Source organism: Miscanthus floridulus, chromosome 3 (genome assembly GCF_019320115.1).
Source record: "Miscanthus floridulus cultivar M001 chromosome 3, ASM1932011v1, whole genome shotgun sequence".
NCBI lineage: Eukaryota > Viridiplantae > Streptophyta > Magnoliopsida > Poales > Poaceae > Miscanthus > Miscanthus floridulus.
The window spans coordinates 32,296,303-32,309,143 of NC_089582.1; positions in this window are offsets into that span (position 1 = coordinate 32,296,303).

Here is a 12,841-nt window from a genome sequence, read left to right on the forward strand (position 1 = left end):
GTTTTGGCACGATGAATATGACTTAGAGGCACTTCTCCCATGAAAGTTTTGTTCTTATTCATCCTTAGTTGAAGGAATCTCAAAGCTGGTTTCGCTTGAAAATCGTTCCTGGTTGGAGGCTTGAGGCACGTATGATTTCGCACAAAATCTTCGCTAGATGGCTGCTGTTTCATATAATATAATGCATCTATTTTGCAGGTGAAAACTGAAAAGGGAGAGAGGGGAGCGTGTAAAGCATCTGGAACACTTCCTCAGTATTAGGCCAGTTCTGTACCAGAGCTAGAGTAAACCTCTCTAACAACGCACGCTATCACCCTGTTCATTTGGACTTGTTTGGTTTATAAGTAGTACTTTTTCAGCCAACGAATGATATTTTTCTCTCACACCAAATTAGTCAACAGTACTCATCAGCCAAACAAACCTAAACGCATAGAATGCGGCATTTTGTGCTACACAGGGCATCTTGTGCAGTGCAACGGTGGCGTGCCTGATGCGCAACTGAGCATGTGCCGATCGAAGCTGCTGCTTCGTACTACAAGTGAGTAGAACGATCTACAGTAACAGAATGGGAGTACCAAAACCGAAGACAGTGGCTGTCTGTGCAAGTACTCACTCCTCTCTCTTTCAAGCACATGCACTTTACCTTCGGTCAGCAAAGCTCAGCGTTTCAGACAAGCAGCAAACAATCTATTTGTCATGTCCCAACTTAAACGTCAACTTTTATTTATTTACTACATAGAGGTAGTAAAAAAAAAACAATGCTTTCTTTTATATATCTTGCCTGAACCAGTTTTAATTTTTTCGCTCTAGAAAAACTGAAAGTCGAGCATGAGCTCTTGTTGCATGCATTCGCTGAACAGGCCAACAACCTCGAACCTGAAGGCTGGTGGTTTCAAATGGTCCCAACGATTTTCAACTTTTGATGAAACCGTACCAACTTCCCCCTTTGTTCATGCATGTTACCTTTAACCCAGGGTACTGAGATGTGTTTAGTTTGGCATCTACTACTACCCAAGAAGGCTGCAGACACCCCTAAAAGGCAAGTTTGTACGCATCTGCTGTTTGCAACTCTTGTGAGCAGGTAAACCATTTTGGGTTTTTGGATCCCTTGCTGCTGTCTCTGTCTGGGTGTCCACCATGCATGTGACTACCGCTGCATATGACTGGTTTTTTTTGTCTCATTCAAAAAAAAAGAGACTGGTTTTTGTCTTGCAGAACCTCTGAGCTGCTGAATACCGCTCAGCATGGGTTGGAGTGACTTCAAGACCATTGTCATATGCAGTGCAATGCAATGCAATGCAACATTGGCCATCAATCTCTCCTTGATCCACACACACCTACACCTTGGTAATGCTAGCATACTTTTCCTTGTGTCCATCTCCAAATGATTGGGTTTCCGAGTGGATGGTACGCCCTGTTTGGTTTCTACAGGACGTCTAAAATTTCTGTCACATCGAATGTTTGGACACATGCATGGAGTATTAAATATAGACGAATTACGAAACTAATTAAACAACTTGTAACTAATTTGCGAGACGAATCTTTTAAGCCTAATTAGTCCATAATTTGACAATGTGGTGCTACAGTAAATATATGCTAATGACGGATTAATTAAGTTTAAAAAATTCGTCTCACAAATTAGCCTCCATCTATGTAATTGGTTTTGTAATTAGTCTATATTTAATGTTTCTTATTAGTATCTAAATATTTGATGTGACATAAATTTTATGAGCGACTAAAGAACCAAACATGCTTTCACACCCCTCCCTGGATAGCCTCCATAAGTGGAAAGCAAGCAGGGTCCTCAGTCCTCACCAACCTCCAGCGGCGGATTCAGGAAATATTTCAGGGGGTTGAAGAACACTGCTGCTCGATCTTAAGTCTCAGCCCCCTACACTATAAAATTTTGCCTAAAAATTCATAGGTGCTCCACAGAGGTTCCACTGCTCCGATATGGGTAGGAGGGGCTCGAGCCCCGGCCCCACCGTTAGATCCGCCCCTGTCAACCTCCATTGGTAGTGAACCACACACACTGCCATGGGCCATGGCATGCACATGGCAAGACGATCCCAGTAGGCAGTAGCGCCTCATCAGCAGCTGCATGTGAGATGAGACCGAAGAAGGACCATGTATGGTACAGTATAGTACAGTACTAGCACTAGCAGAGCAGCCTTTTTGGAGGACAAACATTGCTGCATTATTGTTCGTGTCTCCTCCCCTAGGCCCGTGCCCCTCTTGTTGCCATTGCCCCATCGACAAACGCCATAAAACGCCTGCTCCCGGGCTCGGCCACAAATGCCTGACTTTCAGCTGCCAATGTGTGTGTGTTTCGTTGCATTGCATGCCACTGTAAAATTGACTGCATGCTCTACACACGATTCCAAATTAAACATCATCAGAATTTTGAATACGATACGCTGAAGCGTCAAGATGCGGACACTGACTGAAGTGACTTTTTTCAGAAATTCTGTGAGAAATCCTGCAGGGGAGAAATAAACGTACGATTGCATGATGATCTTCCTTAAAACAGAAGCCCCAGTAGTGTGACTTGGCCAGCAACCAAATGGGGGATAACCGGGTTGTTTGTCATGTCATTTCACAGTAATTTTGATCCAAATCATGCAAAGGGTCCAAGCTAAATATTGTTATAGACAACCTGTGCCCAGCTTTTCTTTTGCCGCCCAACCATAGTGGTAGGGCTTGGGCTATGATTTTGTGGACACAAGTGATTTGGCGACGTTATCACAATTTGTGGACTTTGAGACGATAGATCACGCATGGTGCCTAATTAGGTTATGATTCCCCTTTAATTTGAGCCCATAGGAAACATAAACATGGCCGAGGACCAAAAATAGAAAACTGCTTTTGAAACCGGCCGAGGACCAAATTCGTCCGGTTTTGATAGTTGGAGGGTGTTTCTTGATCGATTTCAGAGTTGAAGGTTGAAAATCGAACTTTGGCGCAAGTTGAGGGTTGTAAAGTGTACTTTTATAATTACGTGGAGAAAGGTGATTCGATTTAAGCAAGAGAGGTGAGCAAGATGCCATGCATTCAAGTTTCTATGAGCTGGTTGCACTGCATAAAAAATTGGGAGACTGCAATTGCAATCGCCTTTATGTGAGAGAATGAATTCCACCTGGGCCTCTTGTTATCACCACGTTCGTTTTGGTTTGTTTGACTTATAAGCCGTACTTTTTCAGCCAACGAATAATATTTTTCTCTCACACCAAATCAGCCAACAGTACTTTCAGTCATGGCTTATCACCCAAACAAGTCCAAGCAAACAGGACAAATGCTTATGCATGTAAGGGACGCAGTGCAGCTTCTTTTTGCTTTTGATGGAACCCAGTGCAGCTTCTGGAACAAGCAAAACATCTGGTCGACGAACCCTGGAGAGTTTCAGGCGCAAGTTCGTGACATCTTGACCAGAACGCTACTTTGGCATGCATGATCAGATGATTAGCGTCGATCGATACATATATAGGATGAAGTTTTAACTTGTTTTTTTTTCAAAAAAAAAGGCAGGCACGCTCCAACAAATTCAACATAAAAGTCTAAACTGAAAATAGAAATCAGATGCAAGTATTTTATTTAATCGCGCCTTGTAGAATTCAAACTCGAGACCTATGGTTCTAACTAATAAGCCATGAGTTTCTAAAAGTTTAAACTGATAAATAAAGATCGACAGTTGGCTTATATTTCAACAGTTCGCAATCATATTTGAATGGTAATAGGTGAAGGCCACACATTACAGTCGGAGCTGGATGGGTGGCAACAAGGGGCAAATGTGGTTAGTCTTCTTAAGAGGTACTGAAGGCAAAATTTTGTTACTTTTTTTTAAAAAGAGAACAATGTAAGCAGCATCATTTATGCGGCATGTAATATCTATCTAGAAAATAAAAAGAAGAAAAAAATCTCAGATCTGTCAGATTAGTCTTTCGGAGGTGTTCGTAGGAAAGATTTTTATTATCTACTCCCTTTGTCTCCAATTAAGTGTCGTCGTTGGTTTCCGTGCGGAAAGTTTGACTCGATTTGTATAAAATACGTACAACATTTGTTTCTCCAAATAAATTTATTAAAAAACTAGATTCAAATATATATATATAATGATATTAATTATGTACCATAAATATTAACATTTTTCTTAGGCAAAGTTGTTTCTTGAGAAGCAAAAACGACAGATATTTAGGGACGAAAGGAGTAGTTGTGTTTTGTATGATTTTAGGGACAGATATTCGGGAAGCGAAAACGACAGATGTCGCCATGAAATTCGTGCTAGTCTTAAGTTTGATGATGTTCATAGAAAATATTAGTGATATTTGTATCTTTAAATAAGTTTATTGCGAGAATGTACTCAACGATCTATCTAATAATACAAATTAGAGAGAATTATGTATTTGACACTAAAACAAATCGGTCTTTCATATTTGTCACTAGAAAATTTGAACTTCCTTATCTAGCATCAAGTTGAAATTTTCTTTCGTAGATGGCACCGCCGTCCATTTAGACCATTATCAGTGTCAAGTGGCTAGCAAAATGACATAAATACCCTTGACCGTAGCAAAAGTCCATGGTGCTAAATAGGGAAAAAATAAATAGATAGGTTGTCAAATAAGAAAATCATAAATATCATAAATATACTTTGAACTAAAATATGAATTTTTGATAATTGAAGACTGCAAATAAATAATTAATAAATTTCAAATTGGTAATAGCAGCTACAGATTATGCCCCTCACTCTTCCTTTCATCTCGGCCACAGATAAGGATGCATGGTTCATGATGGCTGCTGTTTGAAATACGTAACTTATATTTTTAAGGTATTTATCTTTTAGTTTTATGAAAGAAAAGGAGAGTATATGCCGTCATCGTAACATCATGGCTCAAGAGCAGAGCACACCGTGCATGGCTCGGCCGGCATCAACGCCTGTGGCCGGCGGAGCACGCGGCCCGTGCAACGCGCGGAGCTCGCAGCCTTGGCGACGCGCGGAGCACGCAACCGGGGAGCTCACGGCCTAGGCGCGCGGTGCTCGGAGCACGCGGTCTTCGCGGAGCTCTCCCGACGTGCTGCTGCTGCTCGCCAATGGCGGCGCACGGAGCTTGCGGCCTAGGTGGCGCGCCGAGGACGCGACCGGCGCGAAGCGGGCGAACTGGGCGGCGCACGGAGCACACGGATGGCGTGGAGCGGGCGAGCTGGCGAGCCGCCGCGGCGGCGGCCACATGGCCATACGAGCAAGTAGCAGCACGTCGGTCTGGGAGCTCCGACGTCATGCAATACAGTCATACGGGCGAGTAGCAGCAGCACGCCGACCACGTCCTCTGCACGCCGCCCAGGCCGTGAGCTCAGCTCACTCGCGTGCTGCTGCTGCGCGCAGGAGTGGCCGCGTTTTGCGCAGCACAGCCGCCGCTCGTCCCACGCCTGGCGTCGCTCGAGCTCCAGCGCCATCGTGTCATCTCTGGACAGAGAAGCTGCTCGACGACGTCCTCCTCCTCGTCTAGACGCACGCTGCGCATGAACGGCCGTCGCGGAGCTCGCCCCGTTGCGTCCCCCGCGTCGCCGCAGCTGCTTCGTCGACTCGTGCCGCAACTGCGACAGCTGCAGCAAGGGGTACGAGAGCTACTGCCCGCAGCTCGTGCCAACCTCCAACGGCGTGGGCTTGGACGATGGCGGCGCCACAACCCAGGGGGCTTCTCCGACGTCCTCGTCGTCCGTGAGCACTACGTGGTGCGGTCCCGTCCAGCCTACCGCCCGCCGGGGCCGCGCAGCCCGCTGCTGTGCGCGGGCGTCACCGAGTTCAGCCCGCTGGTGCAGTACCTCAACGCCCCCGGCAAGCACCTGGGCGTTCGTGGGGCTCGGAGGCCTCGGCCACCTGGCCGTCAGGCTCGGCAAGGCGTTCGGGATGAGGGAGAAGCCCCCGTTTTCTTATTCCTTGCATGTACGGACTACGGACATCAGTGCATGGAAAACGGTCATTGCTTTGCTTTGCTCGCGATGATGTTCGGGATGACATCAGGGCCGTCAGCTTTGCTTTGTTTTGTATAGCCATAGGCGTTCGGGATGGCCGTCAGGTATAGCCACGAGCGAGTACAGAGGGGTATTTTGGTACTTTTTGAAAGAAACATGACATGTCAACGTAGTCAACTGACGGATGAATGCACTAAATAGACAGTAGTGCCATTTATAGAAGAAATTTTTAACTCGATGCCAAATAAGAAAGTTCAAAATTTTTAGTGATAAATAAAGAAGACTGATTTGTTCCGGTGCCAAATACATAATTGCCCCTATAAATTATGTACTCTAAATATTAATATTTATATATATATGTGGTCAAAGTTTTTTTTTATAATAGTGGTCAAAGTTGAACGCCTTTTAATGGACAAAGAGAATAAAAGATATTAATAGGTATATATGACAATAGTTTTGTTATATTCTTCCACTAAATACAAATAAAAATTATAAGATTATACTTATAGAAAAAATTTGTCATATGTTGGGGTGGGGGGGGGGGGGGGGGGCATGGCCCCTGTCCCCTGGCTCCACTGCCATTCACTACAAGAAACACCCCCTCTAGATATGTTTTAGTTGTAGGCTACATACGTTTTATTTGATCCCTAGTAAAATATAGACACATTTCTATGGTAGAACCGCCTAATCTAATGCCTCTCGGGGTACTTGTCTTTCATTAAACACTAAGGCCCCATTCGCTGATCTGAAACTTGGCTAAAACTGACTGGAAAATATTGTTCTGGCTAAATTGCTGTGAGAGAAAAATACTGTTCCGATTGAAAAAAGAAGCTGAACAAACCGAATATGGGGTAAGCCAAACAGACCTAAGTACTCAAGAGAGGACATTAAACTACACAGTTCTGTCGAGCACACCCCAAGGGAGAATTCGAAAATCCACATTTTTCATGAGGATCATAAATGAGAGAATATAGCTTACAACATTCTTAAGTCATTTCTTACATCACTTTATTACAGTAATAGAATATTACCTCCATTGATTATAACAACGAAATGTAACAATGTTATCAGAGTTACAGAGGAAGCAAAGATTAATTTAATAACATGGTGGAATATTAACATAGTGGACATTTTTATACAAGAGACGCTAGCAGATTTTACATCTTTTCTTATAAAAACATTTAGTGAGGGTTATAAATAAACACTACGGTCGTAGCGTGAAAGGAATCCTCTCTGAGCCCACCAAGAGGTTTCAACACACAAAAGTCAGCTCTAAGTATCCTCCGATCACCTACAACAGGGGAAATAAAACCCTGAGTACTCGATTGTACTCAGCAAGACTTACCCGACGGGAGAAAAAATAAAAGATTCCAAGAATATGTAAGGCTTATTTGGCTTGTGGGTTATTACATCTGTGGAAGCATTACTAAACATGCATCCTTATATTCAATTTTATTAACAGTCATTATTAGTTCATTAACTAACCATTCTATGTAAGCACCTATGCTACTTTCAAGAAGGTGGTAAGCAATCAGAACCATTTTATCACATTTCAAGTTCTAGTTCTTACTACGGTGCTAAACCATAGCTAAGTCGGTATCGTCTCACAGAAATGATAATTCACGAATCAATGTATCCTAGCTAGGTACCCCGAAACACATGCCATGTTTGTACCCCAGGCACAAACAAGACCAACCCATTCCACTCCTATCACGGGTCCAGGTCCCCATCCAAACTTGGACTCCAAGCCCCCACACTTGAGACCCGGTCTTAATATGGTGTTTAGACCTTCACATTTCCCCGCCTCCAAGCAGTCGGTCCGGAAAGAGCCGGAACCAACGACAAGAGCATAACGAGCCTTTCCGCTCCCATAAGCAAGTATGTGCTCAGAATAATAAGTCTGTGACCTGACTACCATCCACAGTATCGGACGGTCCTCAATCGACACAGGCGGAACAAGTGCAATCCGAGTCTCGCTCGAATGCCTAACCAAGTCTAGATCCAAGTACTATTCTACCCGGTCTCCAATTATCATTCATATATATTTCATGTGATAGTAATATAATAACAACAATAATATATTTTCTATCTCTCATGAGTGACGGGTAATCACTCGACTTCTACCGGGTCCTATAGCAGAGCAATCTACACGGTCCTATAGCAGAGCAATCTATATCTATCTATATATATATATATATATATATATATATATATATATATATATATATATATATATATATATATATATATATATATATATATGTGTGTGTGTGTGTGTGTGTGTGTGTGCAAGTGGTTTCATTCAACTCCTTAAAACTTAATACACAAGCATAAAAATAAAGTACATAATAATAGTGGTTATGCACCGGGGCTTGCCTGAGTAAGATATAATCAAAAGTTAGCATTCCATCGTGGTAACACGATAATCAAGGCACCATCTTTTCCGCTACTTCGGTCGACTCCATGATCCATCGTTTGGGGTTATGGTCTATCACAGAACCCCAAAAAATAGATGAACTTACAACTTAGTGATGTGGAATAATCATGAATTCTCATGAGTGCCAACATCATAGAATCATACAAGATGGCTCACTCAGGTTGTTCATGGAGCATCCTTAAATAATTCTGATGATGGTTGTGGTAGTGGCATCTAAAAGTTGCATTAATTGGTGAAATATTGGTGATGGTGCAATCATTTATGTTGTTGATCTGAGGTAGTGCAATGATACGAGTTATGTTAGTTGAGGTTTTGAGGGTGTGTGACCATCACACATAAATTGTAATGATTTGGGTTTTATTTTATTTTGTAAGTGCGTCAATACTTATTATAATTACGTGGAGAAAGGTGAGCAAGATGCCATGCATTCAAGTTTCTATGAGCTGGTTGCACTGCATAAAAAATTGGGAGATTGCAATTGCAATCGCCTTTATGTGAGAGAATGAATTCCACCTGGGCCTCTTGTTATGCTTATGCATGTAAGGGACGCAGTGCAGCTTCTTTTTGCTTTTGATGGAACCCAGTGCAGCTTCTGGAACAAGCAAAACATCTGGTCGATGAACCCTGGAGAGTTTCAGGCGCAAGTTCGTGACATCTTGACCAGAACGCTACGATTAGCGTCGATCGATACATATATAGGATGAAGTTTTAACTTTTTTTTTTCAAAAAAAAAAGGCAGACACGCACAGTCGCTAAGTATTGACTTCTATATGCTCCAACAAATTCAACATAAAAGTCTAAACTGAAAATAGAAATCAGATGCGAGTATTTTATTTAATCATGCCTTGTAGAATCCGAACTCGAGACCTATGGTTCTAACTAATAAGCCATGAGTTTCTAAAAGTTTAAACTGATAAATAAAGACCGACAGTTGGCTTATATTTCAACAGTTCGCAATCATATTTGAATGGTAATAGGTGAAGGCCACACATTACAGTCGGAGCTGGATGGGTGGCAACAAGGGGCAAATGTGGTTAGTCATCTTCAGAGGTACTGAAGGCAAAATTTTGTTACTTTTTTTTTAAAAAGAGAACAATGTAAGCAGCATCATTTATGCAGCATGTAATATCTATCTAGAAAATAAAAAGAAAAAAATCTCAAATCTGTCAGATTAGTCTTTCGAAGGTCTTCGTAGGGAAGATTTTATTATCTACTCCCTTTATCCCCAATTAAGTGTCGCCGTTGGTTTCCGTGCGGAAAGTTTGACTCGATTTGTACAAAATACGTGCAGCATTTCTATTTTCAAATAAATTTATTAAAAAACTAGATTCAAATATCTATCTAATGATATTAATTATGTACCATAAATATTACTCCCTCCGTTCCTTAATATAAGCCATATAGTTTTTAGCACTAATATTAACGCACGGCTTGGGAAAGGACGTGAGACCGAGGAAAAAAGGAAAATCAGGCCATCTTCTCTCTCCCAATCAGATTGCTTCCTAAATCTAAGGGATTGGTTGGAGCATGTGCTATGTACGGTGGGAAGGTTTCCAAACTAATCGGCGTGGGAGCTGATACGTACCTATATTTTAGAATTTTCTTTAGAAATCTATATGGCTTATATTAAGGAACGGAGGGAGTAACATTTTTCTTAGGCAAAGTTGTTTCTCGGGAAGCGAAAACGACAGATATTTAGGGACGGAGGGAGTAGTTGTGTTTTGTATGATTTTAGGGACAAATATTCGGGAAGCAAAAACGACAGATGTCGCTATGGAATTCGTGCTAGTCTTAAGTTTGATTAGGTTTGTAGAAAATATTAGTGATATTTGTATCTTTAAATAAGTTTATTGCGAGAATGTACTCAACAATCTATCTAATAATACAAATTATGTACTCTAAATATTAATATTTTCATATATATGTGGTCAAAGTTTTTTTTATAATAGTGGTCAAAGTTCAAAATGTTGACTTCTCAGAGAGTGAGAATGATGCCTTTTAATGGACAAAGAGAATAGAAGATATTAATAGGTATATATGACAATAGTTTTGCTATATTCTTCCACTAAATATAAATAAAAATTATAAGATTATACTTATAGAAAAAAATTGTTATATGTTGGGGGGGGGGCATGGCCCATGTCCCCGGGCTCCACTGCCATTCACTACAAGAAACACCCCCTCTAGATACGTTTTAGTTGTAGGCTAGATACGTTTTATTTCATCCCTAGTAAAATATAGACACGTTTCCGTGGCAGAACCGTCTACTCTAATGCCTCCCATGGTACTTGTCTTCCATTAGACACTAAGTACTTAAGACCGATTTTTTTTTGTTTTCAGCCCTTTTTTAAAAAAAATTCATAAATATGCCCCTAGAGGTATGATTTCAAAATATGGACCCTTAGCTCGGTGCCGTCGTTGGTGGCGTCGAGCTTACACATCTCGGCGCCATAGATTTTGGTGCCTAGGTCTTAGGCTCGACGTAGACGTGGTGGTGACTTGGCAGACAGCTTGACGTCGTAGATCCTGGCGCCGAGCTTGGCGCCATGGTTATTGGCGTCGAGAACGGCCCCAAGATCTATGGCGCCGAGGTGGTGTTTTAACCCGGCCTCCAACCTTCCTACCCAAGCCTTCTTCCTCTTCTTTCTCCTCTCGCTTGGGTTTTTTCTCTACCCACTTCGCCCTACCTCACGAATCGACATATTGGATCTTGGAAACTTTGATTTGATCCGTAGATCTTCGAGAGCAAGGTATCCTCGCTCCCTCCTAGTTTTTTTACATCGATTCGATATATATTAGTCAGATTTTTCAACTTAAGAATCGTCATTACTTAGGGTTTCATGCAATTTTAATATTTATATTATACAACCGTAGGATGCCATGGCATAGAAAAGCTAGCAAACCAAGGTAACCTCATCACACATTGTTATGTTATGGGTTCATTGTTGTGGATCAAACAGGAAACCCTAGGTGTAGTGTTTCATGTTAATTGCTTTCGGTTTTTAGAACGAAAATGGCTAAATTGTAGTTATGGCCGGATGACCGGAAATGCCTTCGACCCATTGCCTCTGCCTAGTGGTGTTCTAGTGCCTATGTACTTTTGCGGCGATCCTTGCAATGTAGCCAAGTCCAATGAAGAGGACACGTATAGGCAGATGTATTGGATGTGTTTCAATTTTGCGTTTGAGCCTACACTTCGCCAACGCCGCATTAACAAGATAGTGAGGAATTGATGTTTGTGTCATATGACATCTTGCATGATTTTTTTTGTTTTGTAAGAATTACATTTTTTGCAGACCCCTCCACCGCTCTATGATTTTGAGCAGTGGATCGGATCAAGCCTGAAGACAAGGAATGGATGCAGAACTATTACAGTGGGAGGCAGAGGATAAGGAGATGATGGAGAAGAGACGCGGAGAGAAGGCTGCTGAAAGCTCTAGTTTGGTTTTGGTGAATTGATGAAACCCTAAGTGCTAACCTAGTTTATCAAGTGATCATGAGATAGGTAGCACACTCCAAGTTGCGAAGCAAACAAAGATCATAGCATGATGATGATGATGCCATGATGATGATCAAGTGCTTGGACTTGGAAAGAAGAAAGAGAAAAACAAAAAGCTCAATGCAAAGGTATAAACCATAGGAGCTATTTTGTTTTGGTGATCAAGACACTTAGAGAGTGTGATCACATTTAGGTATGATAGCCGTACTATTAAGAGGGGTGAAACTCGTATCAGAATGCGGTTATCAAAGTGCCACTAGATGCTCTAACTCATTGCATATGCATTTATGTTCTAGTGGAGTGCTAACACCCTTGAAAATGTTTGTGAAAATATGCTAACACATGTGCACAAGGTGATACACTTGGTGGTTGGCACATTTGAGCAAGGGTGAAGAAGTTAGAGGTGAAATGGAGTTGGTCACAATGATGCTGGTGTCGGTCAACTGACCGGACGCTGGGTCACTCAGCGACCGGACGCCGAAGGGCTGCGTCCGGTCATATTGTCGGTCAGCACAGTAAGTAGTCACAGTGTGACCGGACGCTGGCAGGGTCCGGTCAAGCATGATCGGACGCGTCCGGTCGACAAAAACACATTTTGGACCATTACTGTAAACGACCGGACGCTGAGGGTCCAGCGTCCGGTCAGCTCTGTCAGAGCGTCCGGTCAACATTTCGACCGTTGAGATCAAACGATCACCGTTGAACACAGGAGACACATGGCCGCCATCGGGCGACCGGATGCTGAGGAGCAGCGTCCGGTCAGTAGGACCGGAGCGTCTGGTCACCCCGATCAGTACCCAGTGAAGGGGTAAAATGGCTCTATTCCGTGAGGGCTTCTATTTAAGCCACATGGTCGGTTGAAGCTCATACCTTTGGCCATTTTCATTGACTTAGCAACCTTGTGAGCTTAGCCAAAGCCCTCCCACTCATCTCCATCATTG